Source organism: Macrosteles quadrilineatus, unplaced genomic scaffold, assembly GCF_028750875.1.
Source record: "Macrosteles quadrilineatus isolate MER2022 unplaced genomic scaffold, UCM_ALF_1.0 Scaffold_6__1_contigs__length_79288215, whole genome shotgun sequence".
In the NCBI taxonomy this organism is placed as follows: Eukaryota; Metazoa; Arthropoda; class Insecta; order Hemiptera; family Cicadellidae; genus Macrosteles; species Macrosteles quadrilineatus.
The window spans coordinates 665,180-682,553 of record NW_026542599.1 but is presented as its reverse complement, the minus strand read 5'-3'; the positions used below and the strand labels follow the sequence as shown (position 1 = coordinate 682,553).

The 17,374-nt window shown below is 31.4% G+C and overlaps 1 protein-coding gene across 2 annotated transcripts in view; it reads right to left on the bottom strand.

The window, feature by feature from the left end:
- Nucleotides 1-17,374, bottom strand: part of LOC128996120 (uncharacterized MFS-type transporter C09D4.1-like) — a 54,480-nt gene that overhangs the window by 26,059 nt on the left and 11,047 nt on the right. The window contains exon 1 of one of the 2 annotated variants that reach the window (XM_054421233.1): nt 6,020-6,124. The exons of the other annotated variant lie outside the window; for it this stretch is intronic. The gene's annotated coding sequence lies outside the window, so the exon portion shown is untranslated. Of the gene's footprint in view, nt 1-6,019; nt 6,125-17,374 lie in introns of those variants that run through there. 2 annotated transcript variants of the gene reach the window in all.

Below are 17,374 nucleotides of genomic sequence, written 5' to 3'. Positions count from 1 at the left end.
TTGCGTATGTTTACTTAAAACATGTAGGGAGGTAGTTAGCTAATAATAGTAGGAATTGATAAAAACTTAACAGGGTTTGGCCCGATCCCTTTATATAAAAATTACATATGACATAATTTAATAATAATATACAAAAATAAAATAACATAATTTAGGTCTCTTTTTATTTATATCCCATGAAGAATTTAACAGCATCAAGATTAAGGGCTGCTCAAAAGCTGTTTGTACATAATTCAATGATAAAAGTGATTCATTCAATATAATTGTACATTTAACACATATTTAAACGTACTTAATGTACTTTACATAATACAACTCCGTGTTTTAAATCTCAGCCAAAAAAATATTCTGTACAAAAATGATTATAGATAAGCTCAGAGGTTGTCATATGATTGTAGCGACGTTCTAAAATTTGCGAAAATAAACAAGCGACGAAAAACTCTGTGATTTATGCCCCAACCGTTGGTTATCTGACGCTAATATTGTACCAGAGAAATCACAAACTTTGTCTCTAAATTCCAACAAGTTGCTCCAAGTTTTAATTAGAGTGCTTAGTGTAATAGTTGTTGACAAGGGGATATTTAGTGTGGTGAACTGTGATAGATAACGACGAAATATGACTTTTGGTTCTAATACAAAACGTGCTGTGGACAGTTTGGAATATCGTCTTGGAAATTAATCATCCTCCGCATATGATTTATCGTCAACTGTTGCCAACTTGAAATACATGGGAATATAATTCAAGTTAGAGTAACATTTAGGCATGGTTCGACTTGCAGACGTCATTCATTATAAAATTCTGAATAGGTTTAGATGTAAACTGAACGAATTTTCGATTTAGAGAGTTAAATAATAGACTAGTGTTATACATCATAGTTGTGTTCAAAATAACAATCAATGATGTAGTGTTAAGATTTTCTACATTGCAAGTCAAGGAGAAGGGTAGTTTATTGTGCATATTCCATATTGTATACGGACCATACCTTATTTAGCATTCCAGCAACACATCACTACTTTGCTAAATTAGCAATTGTTCCTTGTTTACATAAATGCTAACTAATTAATCTACAGAAATTAATAGAATAGGGTGCAAGGGAGTTCGATTTGATATTAAATTTAAAATAAATGGAAGCCTTAAACAATTTTAGATGGTGGAAAGTTCATGATTATGATATCAAAATCAATAAAAAAGATAGCCTACTATTTAAATAATATTTTCTCAAAATTACATACAATTCTAGAGCAAATTAATTGGTTTTTTAAAATGAATTCTGGTGTGTATATGATTTTAAATAACTGTACGATCATATAAATTAGTAGGAAGATACATTTCTAATAACTAACTATATTATTAATTCAAAATATTTCACATAATGTACAAGAAACATATTAGCCATGTAAAGAACGGCTGATGAATAAAACTACCCTCAGAATCATTACGAAAGTTTAAAATCACTTAAACTCCAAACTAGTTTTAATGAAACCATCTCAAAGTAAACTCTATGAATTCAAACTTTGGAGTTATGAAGGTATTTTCATAAGCTTGTGTAATGCAGGTGTTTCAGTTTAGAAGTATCTTTTAAGCAGTTACACATAAGCTAACGTATTTTACTCCTAAACTTTTTAAGCTTTTGTTACTAGATACTGTAAAGATTATCTTATGGAGCTTTGGCTATTGGTAGAAATATAAAATATAAAATATCATGTTCCACGTCAAAGTCGCTTTTAGAATAAAAGTATTTTAGATACAACATTGAAAACGTTTAAAGAGTTGAATTTTAGTCTTTTCACGTACATTTGAAGTCAATGATAAAAACAGGCACTAGGAAATTTAAAGCTGGAGCCAATTAAAAAAACAAAGTTGAACCTTGTTCTGTTAATCTTATTCGATATACGATACGTATATATTAAACAATTAAACAATTAAATATATAGGAAGTCACATTAACTCAGTGTATAATTGTAGCCCCATGAACTTCAAGTTAGCAACAGTTGACGATAAATCGTATGCGGAGGATGATTAATTTCCAAGACGATATTCCAAACTGTCCACAGCACGTTTTGTATTAGAACCAAAAGTCATATTTCATCGTTATCTATCACAGTTCACCACACTAAATATCCCCTTGTCAACAACTATTACACTAAGCACTCTAATTAAAACTTGGAGCAACTTGTTGGAATTTAGAGACAAAGTTTGTGATTTCTCTGGTACAATATTAGCAAACAGTTGGTATATAAATCACAGTTTCGTGTCGCTGGTTTATTTTAGCATATTTTTAGAACGTTGCTCCAATCACTGCGATAACCTCCGAACTCTTTTATAAACATTCTCTTTTCGTCATGGACTGATTAAGTTCAAAACATTATTGAGGTGTGTCCTGTAATGATTTTGAATTTTTAAACAGAGCATGGGCCTAAGTCAGATTTTAAGTAGTTTTTTATGAACTTTTTAGAGTCCTAAATTTGAAGAAACATTGATTAACATTTTAAACAATACATATAAAAATACCCCCGCCACAGCAAACCTGCAGACTAAGCAAATTTTTATTTGCCTGATTGGATTTAAACTAAAATGACTCGTTAAAAATATCCCATTTATTCCCTATTCAAATAGAATTAGTTAACGAGTAATTAGGTTTGCTCCAAAAGGGAGGGTAAAAAAGTGTTTTTTTTAGGATTAATAGTTTAGTAAGAAATAAATGTATTTTCTAAATTTGATCAAAATATGTTCATACACAAGCAAACTACAACAGTTTATTTATTCTCCATTAGAATAACACGTGAATTTTAAATTTACAAGTTTTTTGAATTTTCTCAAGAACCATTAGGCGCATAATGACACTTCAACATACACAATTATTTGTTTTTTAAGATCTGCAAAACGGTTTGGAAAGAAATTGCTAAATTTTATGTTTTTTTGGGTCTAAAATGTGAAAAACCAAATTTAACCCCCAAAAAATCCCCATAAACCCCCGTTCCCATAGTCCAAACATGCTGGTTCGCAAACTCGTTCGAATAAATGTAGCTTAACACGTTTACACCAAATTTAATTAAAATCGGATATTCACAGCTGATTTTTGTTTACTTAAGTTAATAATAGTTGGTCGCTCTATATTTCCAATCCAGTATTCGATACACGCAGTTGGTTTATTTCTTAGCCAGTTAACTCTGTAATGTACTGTATAGCATACTATATTAAAACCACGGAAAACGTAGTCTAAATTGAGACTCTTTGAAAACCAAACCAAAAGTTTCGTGTCAATCGTCAATTCTGATGGAAAGGATTTTTTTTATTGGCTTCGACAACTGGGAAATGGAACCCTAAAACCATAAAGTATTACGTAATTTGGCTAATAAAACTGTTAATTTTGTATAGTATATTTATTTACTTCGCTAAAGTTTCGTCGCATGGTTGTTTAGCAACGCAAAAAGGGTAAACATATGACAAACATTGAATTTAATTTAGCATGTAAAACAACAACCAAAGTTAACAGAGAGACGTTTTTAGATGTGCTTTTTTAGGTGTACAGGGATATCCATCTTGACAAAAAGAATTTGATTCTTAGTTTGTTTAAAAATTACAATAAGTTGTTACACATTTTGAGCTTTTTAGGGATTTATGTCCCTACATGCCACTAGTATACATTATTTTTACTACTCTAGGGTAGTTTTCAATGGCACGTGGTGATGTTAACTAAACGTAGAACTCACTGTAGTCCTAGAACTGGAGAATAGACTCGTATCTGTTGGTTTGTCAGATGTATTTTGGGACAGGCGCTAAAACATCCTACACGACATAGGCCTGAGTTGGAGTGTAATAGTTGTCGATGTTGAAATTTTCACGTCTTTCCAATTGTGATAATGTCATGTCATAGGTGTGACGTTTTGAGTTAATTTGATCCATCAATTTAAATGAAACTAATTGATTTCACTTATACCTTTCTTCGTTTCTTCAAATTATGTCACTATCAGAGTTCAATATACTTAAATGCGCTTCGAAGTAGTACGTGTTTCATACTTAAAGAGTTTTTTTCTTTTATTGGTTGGTTGACGAACTTTATTATACAGGGTTTACTTTAATGAAGTTGTAGAATTATTTTTATGTTTTAATTATTGACACTTTTAGATCAAGTCCTACAATAACGGTACAACACTTAATCATTCTTTGGAAATTTCAGATTAGTATTATTTAAATTCTCATTACAATGACAGAAATTAATATAACTGATTGTAGGAAAAACTATTAAAAATATTGTTTTTTAAATTTATTCTACTAAGGAGTCATCACGTCATTTAATCAACTGGGTTAATCTAATGTAATTGATTTAGTTAAATGGAGGGTCCATAAGGTTTGAATGAGGCGTAAAACCTATATAAAGCTATATTAATCCACGCTAAAATGTGTAAGAATAGTGCAAATAAATTAACAATATATGCAATAATTGCAATATTTTCATTGTGTAGAGGCTACCAACTGTGTATACTGTACATAGTTTGTTTGAAATAAAAAACGGGATCAAATTTACTTAATTAGCTAATTAAATTTTAATTTGATTAATTTCCCAACGGTTTACAAAATAAATTACAATAAAAGAGTGACATATAAATTCAAAGCGAAGACGAAAGCGTGACAGGGAATAGGACTGTGTTTCGGGTATTCAAAGTGAATAGTGTGTATTGCTCACTACAACAAGCTCGTCATTTGCCTGTGTAAAGCTACATGACAACAATGTCTGTATTACTAGGTCAGGAGGAATCAGCTGTTTTGATATCAGCTGTTCGTGATAACAGATTTTATAATATGGCATTGTGCGTAATGTGCTGTGATGCTGTGTTCGTTTTTATTTTGTACTAAAATTAATTGTCTGTAGGCGAATTATGTTCGCTCTCGAATCTGCTAGTTCGATCCCAAACCTAGCTGTTTTATTATCTAGATGCCATTTTGTCATTGATTTTTGATAGCCAATTTGATAAAATAATTAATTGTTGAATCATAAATAGTATTTTAAACTATGAAAATATAAACAAACCAATTTTCGTTGAATGACTGAAATTGTATATAGAATGACTAGTAGAAAAGAAATAGAAATGCTCACAATAAACAGATTTATCCACAAAAAATGCCTCGTAATGTAAACAATAAGCTTTTCACATACTTAAAGAGGTTTTTTACTTGACAGAAAATTATGATTGGTGAACTGTTCCATTGATTAAATGAATGGTCATAAATTATCTGTATACATGAATCATTGGGAAAATGAAAAATCAACAGCGATGTTTGCAATACCCAACACGAATCACAACTGTCTTTACATTTTACTAAGCAAACAATTAAGATTTAGATTAGGCCTAGTATGTTTGTAGGATTATGAACAATAATTAATCAATGAAAATCTGTAATTAGTATCGTAAAATGTTATAGTAACAAAACGTATTAAGTGTGTTTTTATTGAACCAATGGAACAAAGTTATGTTGAACAATCAACATTTTAATGCTATGAGCAATAATAAATTATGGTTATATGTAATAAGAAAAATAAACGACAATAATCATCCAAAAGACTAATTAGCATGTTTTTAGAAAACTGATGGAGCAAAATAATGAATATTAACGCACACTGTAATACTATAAATCGTTAAAAACGATTTAGGAACAGAATTGCCCAAAGTAGCCTACGGTAACAGAACAGGAGTGTGTTTTCTAGTATACTGTAAATACAAAAAAACCTCAACAGATGTATTTTTGAACGGATAAACAACAATCCACCTAATTACAAAGGTTCACACTTCAGGAAGTGTGTTTGAGATGAGTTGGGCGTTTTAAATTTTTACCAAATATTAAATCAGTGGAACCATCGCTAGGCCTAATATAAAAATGTATATGCTCTAATAAACGTTTATTTTAGAAGTCCGAGGTAAAAATATATGTTGATAACAATCAACGTTTAATGAAATATATTCTTTAATAGTAATTAACCAAAACCATGATATTAGCAACAGCAACGCCAATAATTACCAAAACCACAGCCAACAGGTGTTTTTCAAACCGAATCACAAAACACAAAACACGAGTTGTCGAAGGACACGTACACTCACGTCCGCACTACTGTAGAGACCGGGCCAGACTAGCTGGGAAACAGCTGGTTCAGCTTCCCGCGTGCGCGGCAATCTTATCGTCTGCTACTGACGTTTTATAACTGTTATCAGTCTCTCAGCGTTATCAGTTCACACTCCGCAACTTGCTTCATTGTCAGAGGCGATTGTTGTATGCAAGTAATGCGTGGTCGAATTCGAGCATGATGTTGATATTTGGGATTTTTTGTTTGAGTTATAGGATAGTGTTTTTTTCAGGTTAGATGGATTATATTATTTGTACTTCTTTAAGCTAGCTGTGTATTAATTTTCACGATTTCAAATGTTTGTTCTTACAGATATTACAACTTAACTAGCTATTTTTTACTATCAGAAAAACTGTACAGTAATACAGAGTAGTTAATTGTATTGTAAAGTATAAATCATTGGAATGTTTTACAAAACATATAGAATGTTGATCAGTGGTAAAAATTCGATAGAACTGTTTTATAATTTACCCTGGGGAATTCGCTACAGATGTTTGCACAGAAAATGTAAGGCAAGGATTTTATTCTCTAATTTCGTTCAATCTTATCTTTAGATTATATTTTACTATATATTAACTAATTATTTTAGAAATTGTTTATAGTTTTATAGGTTTTTTTACAATAGAACTTCATACCATTATACTCGGTAAAAGAACATAGTTCTAATCAAACTATTTAACTTAGCTCACAAATATCAATATTTTAATATACCTATATTATTAATATAAGTGTAAAAAAAAAACATTTTACCTTAAATAGAGTTTAGGAAATTCCTTGTAATATCCTAAAACACGTCACAACGCTCGTGGTAAGAGCTTTTGCAGGATTGCATCCTTTGTATTGAAGATTTCGCATTCTTTCTTTAAAAGCTCCAAGCTTCAAACTCAGTGTTTACATTCATCTCGTTGCTTTCGACATTCCGGATAAACGTTTCTTGTAAACTTTTATAAATTTGTTAACCATTGCTGTTCAATGGGGAAACTATTTTACGCAAACATAACGTGTAATCACGTATTATAAATACGTATTCTCACATTTCGTATTCTTTCCAAGGGCGTAACCAGGATCAAAACTGGGGGGGGGCCTTGTAACAGGGGCGGCACACCGGGGGGCCTGGGGGGTATGGAATACCCCCCAGCACATAGGGGGCTCCCCCAGGAAAATTTTAAAAACAATATGCTGAAATGAGCGTATTTTACGCAATTTTGAGACATTAATATAACAAACCTAGCTCGATAATCCAGTGTTTAAGTCTTAGTTTATGAAGTGGCTTTATGTCCGTCAATGGGGTCAGGTAAGGTTGCTTAGCTGTACAATACACATTTAACTGTATTTTTTGTGTCGATGCCATCTTTTCACATCCATTTATAACACCCGAAATGTGTGGTAAACTATTTTGAAGAATGCCTAATAACTTATGCCGTAGAGCATTATCGTTCGTTACATCATTGTTAAAGGCAACTAAAAACAAAATAATGTCACAAAAAATAGGTTTATATTAATTCATTATACTACACAAAGTTGTTAGTTTATGCATATTGCAAGAAATTGGTCTGTTTATTACTAATGTAGGAATTTGAATTTTATTTAAGAAATAACTCAGAAACTAATAAAAAATTGATAACATGTCGTGCCAAAAAATTTCATAAAAAATCTGTCCATCTTACTCATATTTTCTTGTATTAATAAAATTTTTCTTGGATCTCAATTTTGTATACCTTATCCTGGCTTCTAGCTCCTCTGGCTCTTCTGGCTTATCCTGGCTCCCCAGGTACGCCCATGATTCTTTCCTCTCAAATCAATTCATCCATATATAAACCCCAAACTACCCATGAACTTTTGAGAAAACTACAAGTCACACGCCCATAAACCATATACTCAAAATGTTCGTCATGACGATAAACCTTGCGCAAAACTATCCATTATTTCATAAATTGCCCTTTAAGGTCGTAATTCCTTTCTAAAGGGAACTTTTCATATACCTAATGTTAAAAGAACCTCAACTGTACTTATTTGTTTGTTATTCTTTCAATTTATTACCTTATTGAAATCAGGTGCGATTATTTGTTTGTATTACTGTATTCTGTTTTGTTTACTTCAGCTTAACCTAACGAATCAATAGTTTTATTAATACTTATGATGTCAAATAGGGTGAAGCTCGTGGGTAACACAGCTGTTTTGTGTAACGTCACATTTCACTGCCATGTATTTAGAAATGTCTCATCAGAATGTCCGTAATTAATACTGAGGGTTACTCCATGTTTTGGCGAAATGCCATTATCAAACACTCCATCCAAGGGTTATATTGAATCCGCCTGAGCAGCTACCTCCAAGATTTTAACATAAACTACAATTGAACATGAAATATAAATTAGTTATTAAATCAATTTGATTTGATTGGTTAAAATGGTTTAAAACAATACTTGTTAACTGATTGCTCGGTAATTTGAAAATCAATGTTAGTTAGTATTTCAGTTTCGGGGATAGTAAAATACATATTTTACGCCAAAAACATAAATATGAAATATTTTTCTAGACATGTTAATAAGAATGAAAGGTTTATTTTTTTTTATTAAACTCATAAATTACGATTGGATAATGTGTAACTTTTTATACAATTATTGTGGAATATTTATAAACAAAATTAAATAGTTATTACACATATTTCAGTCTGGTGATTTCACTATCAATATAAATCCCCGAATAACTAGAAGGAATATTCTTTCAAAAATAAACCCGAAACGTTTCCGAAAAGATATAAGATTGAACGTTCATTTAAAATTAAATTGCTCCAAGCTAGGCTGAGTATTTATGTTTTTATCGGGTCCCGATATTTTCCCAGCGAAATATTTCAATATTGCAAGCCAATTTGGACATTTACCGAACTAAAACTATATAAGTTGTTATTCAACGCATTTTGCATGATGTGCGTAGTGATTTTTTATGCTGTAAAGGAGATTTTGCTAATGTGGATTTAAATTTTTTTGTATTACTAAAAAAATTTTGTCTGTCGCATATCTTTCTATAAATATTTTATGTTCGGATGTACTTTAACATATTTCCATGTTATTCTAATGGAAAATATTTTAACTGCTGTAGCTTTGCCTGTTTAGGGATATATTTGGACCAAATTAGACAAATTTGTTTATTTCATACGAAGCTTTTTGCAATTTAATGAACACATATTTCATCACCTCCCTTGTAGCGGCAAACCTAAGTAATAATTAAAATGTATGTTATTTAGACCTGGCAGTTGTATCCTAAAACTAAAATAGTTCTAACAATTTAGATGAAATAGTTTGAGCCGTTTTTGAAAGTAACATGCGAGCATTAGCTACTCTGATTATAGTACAGTACCGTATTTGGATATAATTCAGTACATTTATTATTTCCATTATATACTATACAAATTTTATAATAATTAAAAAAACACGTTTACCCTTCACCGTAGCAGCAAACTTGATCACACATTAAACTAATGTTATTTAAATAGGGAATAAATCAGACTTTTCTTAGAAGATATTCTAATTAAATTATAGTCGGTCAAATGGAAATTCACTTAGTCTGCAGGTTTGCTACGTTGACGATATATTTATTTATTTATTTATTTATAAATTTACAATTTAAAACTAAAAGTATACTGAAAGATAATTAAAGGCGTGGAATATTGGGTTTCCTCCCACTATCCTGCGGTGCGTTTTGCACATTCAGTAAAGCTGTTTATATGATAAATAGCACCACTCTGAAATTGCTCTCAGTGCGACCAACAGCTCTGCTTGAATAAACGCACATATAATCCATATACTATATACATTACTATATTACTATCTAATTTGCCCAATGAATTACTGTATAGTCGTTACTTTATTCATTACTTTGTACATTAAAAATACCCCCGCCGCAGCAAACCTGCCGTCTAAGCGAGTTTCCATTTGGCTGAATTGATTTTCAATCGATCTATTTAAATAACATTAGGTTTAACGAGTACCTAGGTTTGCTGCTACAAGGAAACTATTAAAGTGTGTGTTTTAAGTAAAATAATTATTGCTTAGTAGAAAATGAATATATTTGCCAAGTTTGATCAAAAGATATCCATAATCAAGCAAACTACAACATGTTACAATATTCTCCATAAGAATAACATGGGAATTTTAAATTTACAATTTTTTTAGTTTTCTCCGTAACCAATAACCGTACAAAAACACTTTGACATACTGAATTGTTTGTTTTTTTAAGCTCTTTAAGAAGGATTAGAAAATTGGAAAATTTTGTGTTTTTAGGGTCAAAAGTGAGAAAAACCAACTTTTACCCCATAAAACCCCCCATAAAACCCAACATTCAAGTTTATCCCGCATTACACCTTCAAACCAAATTTCATCAAAATCGGATAAAAATTACTCAAGTTATCGTGTTCACGGACACACACATATATATATATATATATATATATATATATATATATATATATATATATATATACACTAAGTATATATATATTGAACGAATGGTGTTTTTGGCCTCTGTGGACATCAAAATGAAAAAGTAAATCGGTCCCGGGCCTAAGTCTTACCATGAGACCTACGGTAATAGCTACTTCCCTATAGGGAAATTCGCTAAAAATTAACAATCTATATAAAAGGTGTCGTGGGATTACCTTTCTGAATTAGTTTATCGCCTCAAGTAATGTGAAAAACAATTCCGGGGCTAGGAAAATTACTGTAAGTAGAAAATTACAGTATTTATGCAGTAAATATTTACTGAATGTAACCTATTGATAAATATATGACAATTACCATTGGGTTGGATTATTAGTTACCACGTAGAGAATATTTTATGCTGTAAACATGTTAACTTTTCAATATCAAACCGACAATGGTAGCTCCTCTATTCACTAGGTATAAATAAAATATGTAGATTTATTTTGTTTGAGTTGGAAAAAACGTCAGTGTTAGTTGGACAATACTTCAGTGAACTAGAGAAGGACTTATATGGTTAAGAGGTCTTAGTTAACTCAAGAGTTTTGTTCCACCTCTGAGTTCAGGATGTAAAAAATATTTTAAAAATATTTTCTTTGTAAAACTTGTCATCTAAAAAAACGAAAACACTTGTCTCTTGCACGACAAGTAACAGATATAAGATTAAATACTAATCAGAACGGTGTAAATTAATTGTAGAAAATATGTTTGGAAACAATTTTTAATGTTTAATTTTAATTTTTATGATGTGCGTAAACTCATAAAATATTTGTTGTTATAAGTTAACAACAAAAAAAGGAGAAGAAATCCAACGTATGGGAAGATTGAATGGCCACAAGCTACCCAATTTGAGATAAGAATGAATTGCAGTAGTTTCCTTTAAAGGCTGAGGGTTTATCCTTCTTCATAATCCATATAGACCCCTACCACCCCTCAATAATGAATTTTATCATTAAACATTTTTGCAATGTAAAAACTATCATTTGTCTTTATCCTAGAAATCGTAGACTTGAGCAAATTTCCAAAAACTTTCATGTAACGTATAATAGGACAATACTGTCAAACTAAAAAATATATTACCTTTTTACCAACATTAAAACTAATTTACTACTTCTAATATGTACCTATATAAAAAATAAATCTTAAGGTATTTACCAATAGTTATTTATTGAGTGATTGACGCATATAACATATATAAGATGGGTTCTCCGCCAAAATAATAAAAAAGATGTGCAATAGCACTCGTACACACGTGTTTGAAAGCGAATCTATTAATAATTTTTTTTTACAAGAATATGTAATTCAAAATTTCCAAAGGATTAATTTGAAGAGAGTAGTGTATGTATGTAATGAATAAAATGACATCTTTAAATCAAAACTTTTTTAAAATCATTTATTTAATTATTTGACACTTCCAAATAAGGATCGGGGTTTGTTTATATAATAAGTGTTTTAAGTAGCAGGTAAAGTATAAATGATCAATTAACAAATCGTAAGTGAATACTATAAGCATTTACTATATAACACTACTGATATATAGTAATGCTATAAGTTTCTATGATTTGCTTTGAGCGCCTTCTTTCAAACCATTATAGGCAATTTAAACGAACGTACTGAGTTGAGAATGAATGCTTTTATTGTCAGGCGCTCTAAAATATCCATAGATATTGTAACTTTTGGAAACTTAAGATTTTGCTATCTTATAGGGCCTAAAGGGATTATAAATGTCTAGTATGTCTAGTCTGGGAAATGGGTGATGGTCAAAAATAAATTTTAATCCGTTTAAGGAACTGCGTATATAGTTCCGGAATAATCGTAATCGTAATACAAAACAGGAATTATCGTGATTACTTTATTTAGGTAATAATGGTAATTCATAATCAAATTAGTCTTATAAAATCACAATATTAACTCAATCAAATGATACCTCAATATAAATGAATTTAGAAACATTGCACATAAAATTAATAGGCAATAAAAACTCATCCAAATGGAAAAACTGATGTCCAATGTATTAAAGATTATTTACCCAAAAATGTTTCGGGTTTTGAATTTTTCAAACGGCAGAACATTCCACTAATCCCAATATCGCATTGAGTGAGTTTACGCTGAAACTTGACGAGAGCTGCTTTCAACTAATATTTTGATAACCAACTTTCCGATCAACAAATCCTAACTGTGGGGTGGGGTTGTTTTGACAAGAGCTTTGATACAACCACTTGTTTATCACTGAAATAACACGGGTTTTATACGTAATTGTAGAAAAAATATCACAAAATAAATACATAAATGGAATAATTGTTTTACTGGAAAAGGGGGAAAAGGCCAGTGTATTAACAATTTCAACATATTTTGATTTTGAAACATATTCAATCATACACTTAGATGTCTACTATACTTAATCTTATTTCAAACCTATTGTAATGTCCAAAATGTATATAGTTAATTTTTACTCCAGTTCTCATTTACTCAATGATCATGAACTATGCTTTTCCAAATGTCACCTTTACGTTGAGTTAACCTTGAAATTGGAAGGTAATTTAGAAATTATTTTGGTATTTTTCGAGTCGATGAACAATTTTGCATCGTAAACCAAACCTTTTTGTAGTGCAATTAAATGTATATAGAATATGGTTTATAGTTTTGCTAGCATATCTGTAAAAATTCACACTAAATATGCAAACCAACTCCTGTTCTGAATATAAGGTTTCAACTTACTACAAGATTCCCGTACGTAGAACGGGCACACAACTAGTGCTTAATAATGCCCGAAAGTTTCATTACAATCTGTCGAGCGGTTTCGGAGTCCATAAAGGACAAACAAACATACATACATTGGACTATATATATATATATATATATATATATATATATAGATACATGGGAAACAAATGAAATCTTATTTCATCCGCAGCCCTTTCCCGTCGCTAAGCAATAAGCATGGATCCTACCACTCTACGAATGGGAAATGGGGTGCATTGTTATTGGTGTTATAAGTTATGAGTCTCATAAGCCAATCAGGTCCATAAAGTTGGCCCCCCCCATTTAAGCACTAACGTCAAAAATGGTACCAATCGTTAGTGCTACGTTAGTGCTGGTTAGTGCTGAAATCCCCAACGTTAGTGCTCTTTTGGTTCAAGTGTTATTATTAAAAAACTGTGGGTGGGGCCAACTTTATATAAAGTTAGCCCCCCCCAGTACAAATAATTGAGCACTAACGTCAAAAATGGTACGAATCGTTAGTGCTACGTTAGTGCTGGTTAGTGCTGAAATCCCCAACGTTAGTGCTCTTTTGATTCAAGCGTTATTATTAAAAAACTGTGGGTGGGGCCAACTTTATATAAAGTTAGCCCCCCCCAGTACAAATAATTGAGCACTAACGTCGTAGTAGTGACTCAGGGAACTGTTGCGAACCTGTAGCGCACCTAGCGGTGATTAGGCAAACTGTTACGGATCTGTGCGGCAGCAGCAGCATAGCAGCATTGACTATAAATCCTTAAGGATTTATAGTCAATGATAGCAGTGTAGGGTCTGGCTTTACGCGAGGTATTAACATGAATAAAGTAGTAGACAGAAGAGATTGAAGGTGTCTACTACTCCTTTAATCTATGGTTCCTTTAAACTAAAAGATTTAACCTGCAACCTTGTTTTGACGATGCTTCAGTATGATAAATTAATTTGCATCACCCCCCTCCCCTAGACTGTTGGTAACGTAAAGGACACGCTTGTCGACCGTCGTACTCAACCATTATTTATATTCTAATACTAGCTGTGTACCCGTTCTACGCACGGGGATCTTATAATATTCAGTTGAAACCTTCTTATATAACGAACAGCAGTTGGTTTGCATATTTTAAGATATGCTGGCCAAACTATTATACATAGCTTCATTTTATGTTGTTTTTTGTTGTTCCGGATCGGTATGACAATCAATAAAAGGTTAAATTACCTCTGTGTCTGCCGGTCGATCCTATAACGGTAGGCTTACTTTTATTTTTACTATCTGATCTCGTTTGCATGGCTCAATCACGTCCTGGTTGAAGTTCGTTCGCTACGCTCACTCACCTGTATGTTGGAGCTCGTTCGCTGCGCTCACTTTCCTTCAGGTTAGCTCGTTCGCTACGCTCACTTGCCTTCAGGTTAGCTCGTTCGCTACGCTCACTCGCCTCCAGGTTGCAAATTAGCTGTTGTCATAAATGTAAAAGAAATAATAGTGCTAGTGCTGCACCCTGTTGGTAATCCTTGTAACTTTAATGCTATTGAACATCACAGAACAGAACCAACTTGTTTAATTGAAACAGCTGTTAAGATTCAATAATTTCATTTCTCATAAGGTTAACATGGGCTTCCAGAAATTCCACGTCAAAAATCGACAAAAACTTGATTTTCAAGGGTTTACTGTTAAATATCTAACTGTCTCATATTCGATGAAATACGTCTAAAACCATCTCATATATGTATAGTATTTGGAAAATAAGTTTCAGGCGGGACAGTGCTATAGTTATTGAGGAGTAGTTGTAATAAAGTGCGTATTTTAGCGTTACCAAGAGAATGACAGATAGACAGACAGACAGACAGACAGACAGACAGACAGAAATTGAGATAAGGTTTGATTCGGTTTCTCTGACCTATGAAATGTAAAAATAACCAAAAAGTTTATTATTCTAAGCAATGTACAGACAAAACTCTAATTTTATTTATATAGATTGAACATATACATAAGTATAACAGGTAAAAAGCGAGACTACAGTATGAAAATTATATTTCTTGGCAATAAGGGTCTAAAGTGACATTTTTGGACCCAGGCTCAAGTTTTACGATCGAGGCGAAGCCAAGGTCGGAAAATGTGTGAGGTATTGTTAGTAATCATTACTTAATAACCTTATTTTATTATGTTTATAAATATAAGATGAAGATAGATGGATGTTATAGAATATCCTAGTCAAGCATGTTTATTTAAACAATTTATCATCAGCTCGTGTGCATCGTAGGGAAGACATACTGCATATCTACACATTCTGTAGGATATTTTCCTGTGAGCCCCTTCATAAATTAAAATAGGCTATAGTAAATAACCACAAAAATGAATTTTAAACTTTGAAAAACTATGAACTGTTAACAATGAAATATAAACAGAAAATCAAAACAAATGGATGAAATTTGAATCACATATTTAATTTATAGCGTGGGGTGAAATAGAGAAGTCTACATATTTTTGGTTGAGTTTTCGACCACTGGACGACATCTAGTAATTTCATATTTTCGCAACAATTAAAAACCGCATTATTGCACGTATGTAATAATCGTGATTAAATATATCGGATATCTGATCACAGTTCTCAATATATTTCCGGTTAAATTGAACTAACAGCTATAAACAACCTATTGGTATTGTGATTTAAAGTTTGCAATAACCATAAACCCCATAAGGTGTTGCGCCATATGGTATTTTAATTGCCGTAAACGTACAGGCCGTTTATTGCATTGCTTTATAACCTTTATAAAACCTGAGTTATGTTGAGAAAACCTACGATGGAACAAGTAGTCCTTTGTCTTTGTCGTAAGTCTTTCTACCTCTAAGCAAAAATCGCTCCAATGATTTCCAATTTTGCTTTCCCAAGATTGTACGTCATTTATAGTACAATGTTTTTATACCCTTCCTTTAGGTAATTAAAAAATGTTCAAAGTAAGATTTTGTTCTTTTGATTAGAAACAAATTTGATGAAGAGATAAACATTTTAGTTCTAAAATATTGAGGTGGTTTATGATCAAGTGGTCTGTTATTGTATTTTAAGTTTTCTATTAATCCTTCAACTATTGTAAATTTGTTTGGTGTTAACAAAAGAGATAATTCAAAAACAACGAACTCCCAATATTTTTTTTTAGAATACATCAAGTTGGTGCCACTTTTTATATTAGCATATAATTGTAACATCTTTTTTTAACTTTTAAAATATTTAACCTTTAAAACTGTGATTGTAAAGATGTTACTCAGTAGGCCTATTATACAAACAAATAAGGTAAACTAAATTTCCTTATTAGTTTCTTTATTTTATTAAATTGAGCGTTATAAGTAATTGTATTGTATATTACGCGCAAAGTGTCATTGTTTCAAAACTCAAGTGTTAATTAATTTATTGCATGGAATACAATTTGACACTAACCCTAAAATCTTAAAAACTAAAAAAATAATTTTGAAATCTTAACTTAGCCTATAATAAAATAAAAAATAAAATACTATCAGTAAAATAGATGATTAAAATAGATCGTATAAGAGATTAGATGGGGAGTTTTCAAAAATAATACAAAATAACAATAAAATATAACCAATAATTATTCGGGTAGAATGATAAAGCAAAGATATTGAGAGGAATTCATTGTATTTGAGAAGTTATTATAATTTTTTCATGACCATAAAATTCTTTGGACTAAATAGCAAAATTGAGTTTTTTTTATAATAATCGATAGTAAGTGTGCAACTGTTTGGATATCCATATTATTTGTCTAATCCCGTCTTGAACTGGTAAAGAAACTATAATAATTTTAAATTAAATAGGATGAACGATGGGAATAAAGAGAAATCTGGTTTTGGCATGGGGTGAATAGCCAAACTTTCTTTGTTGCTTTGAAATATGCAGAAAACCTTCCTATTGTGTTTTGTACTATAAAGATAGACGATTAACCAACAGCATGGATGTTTGTGACTCGTTCATGTATTTATACTGAAGTAAAGCTTCATAGATCACCAACAAATTATTATAATAATACCCATGCCGC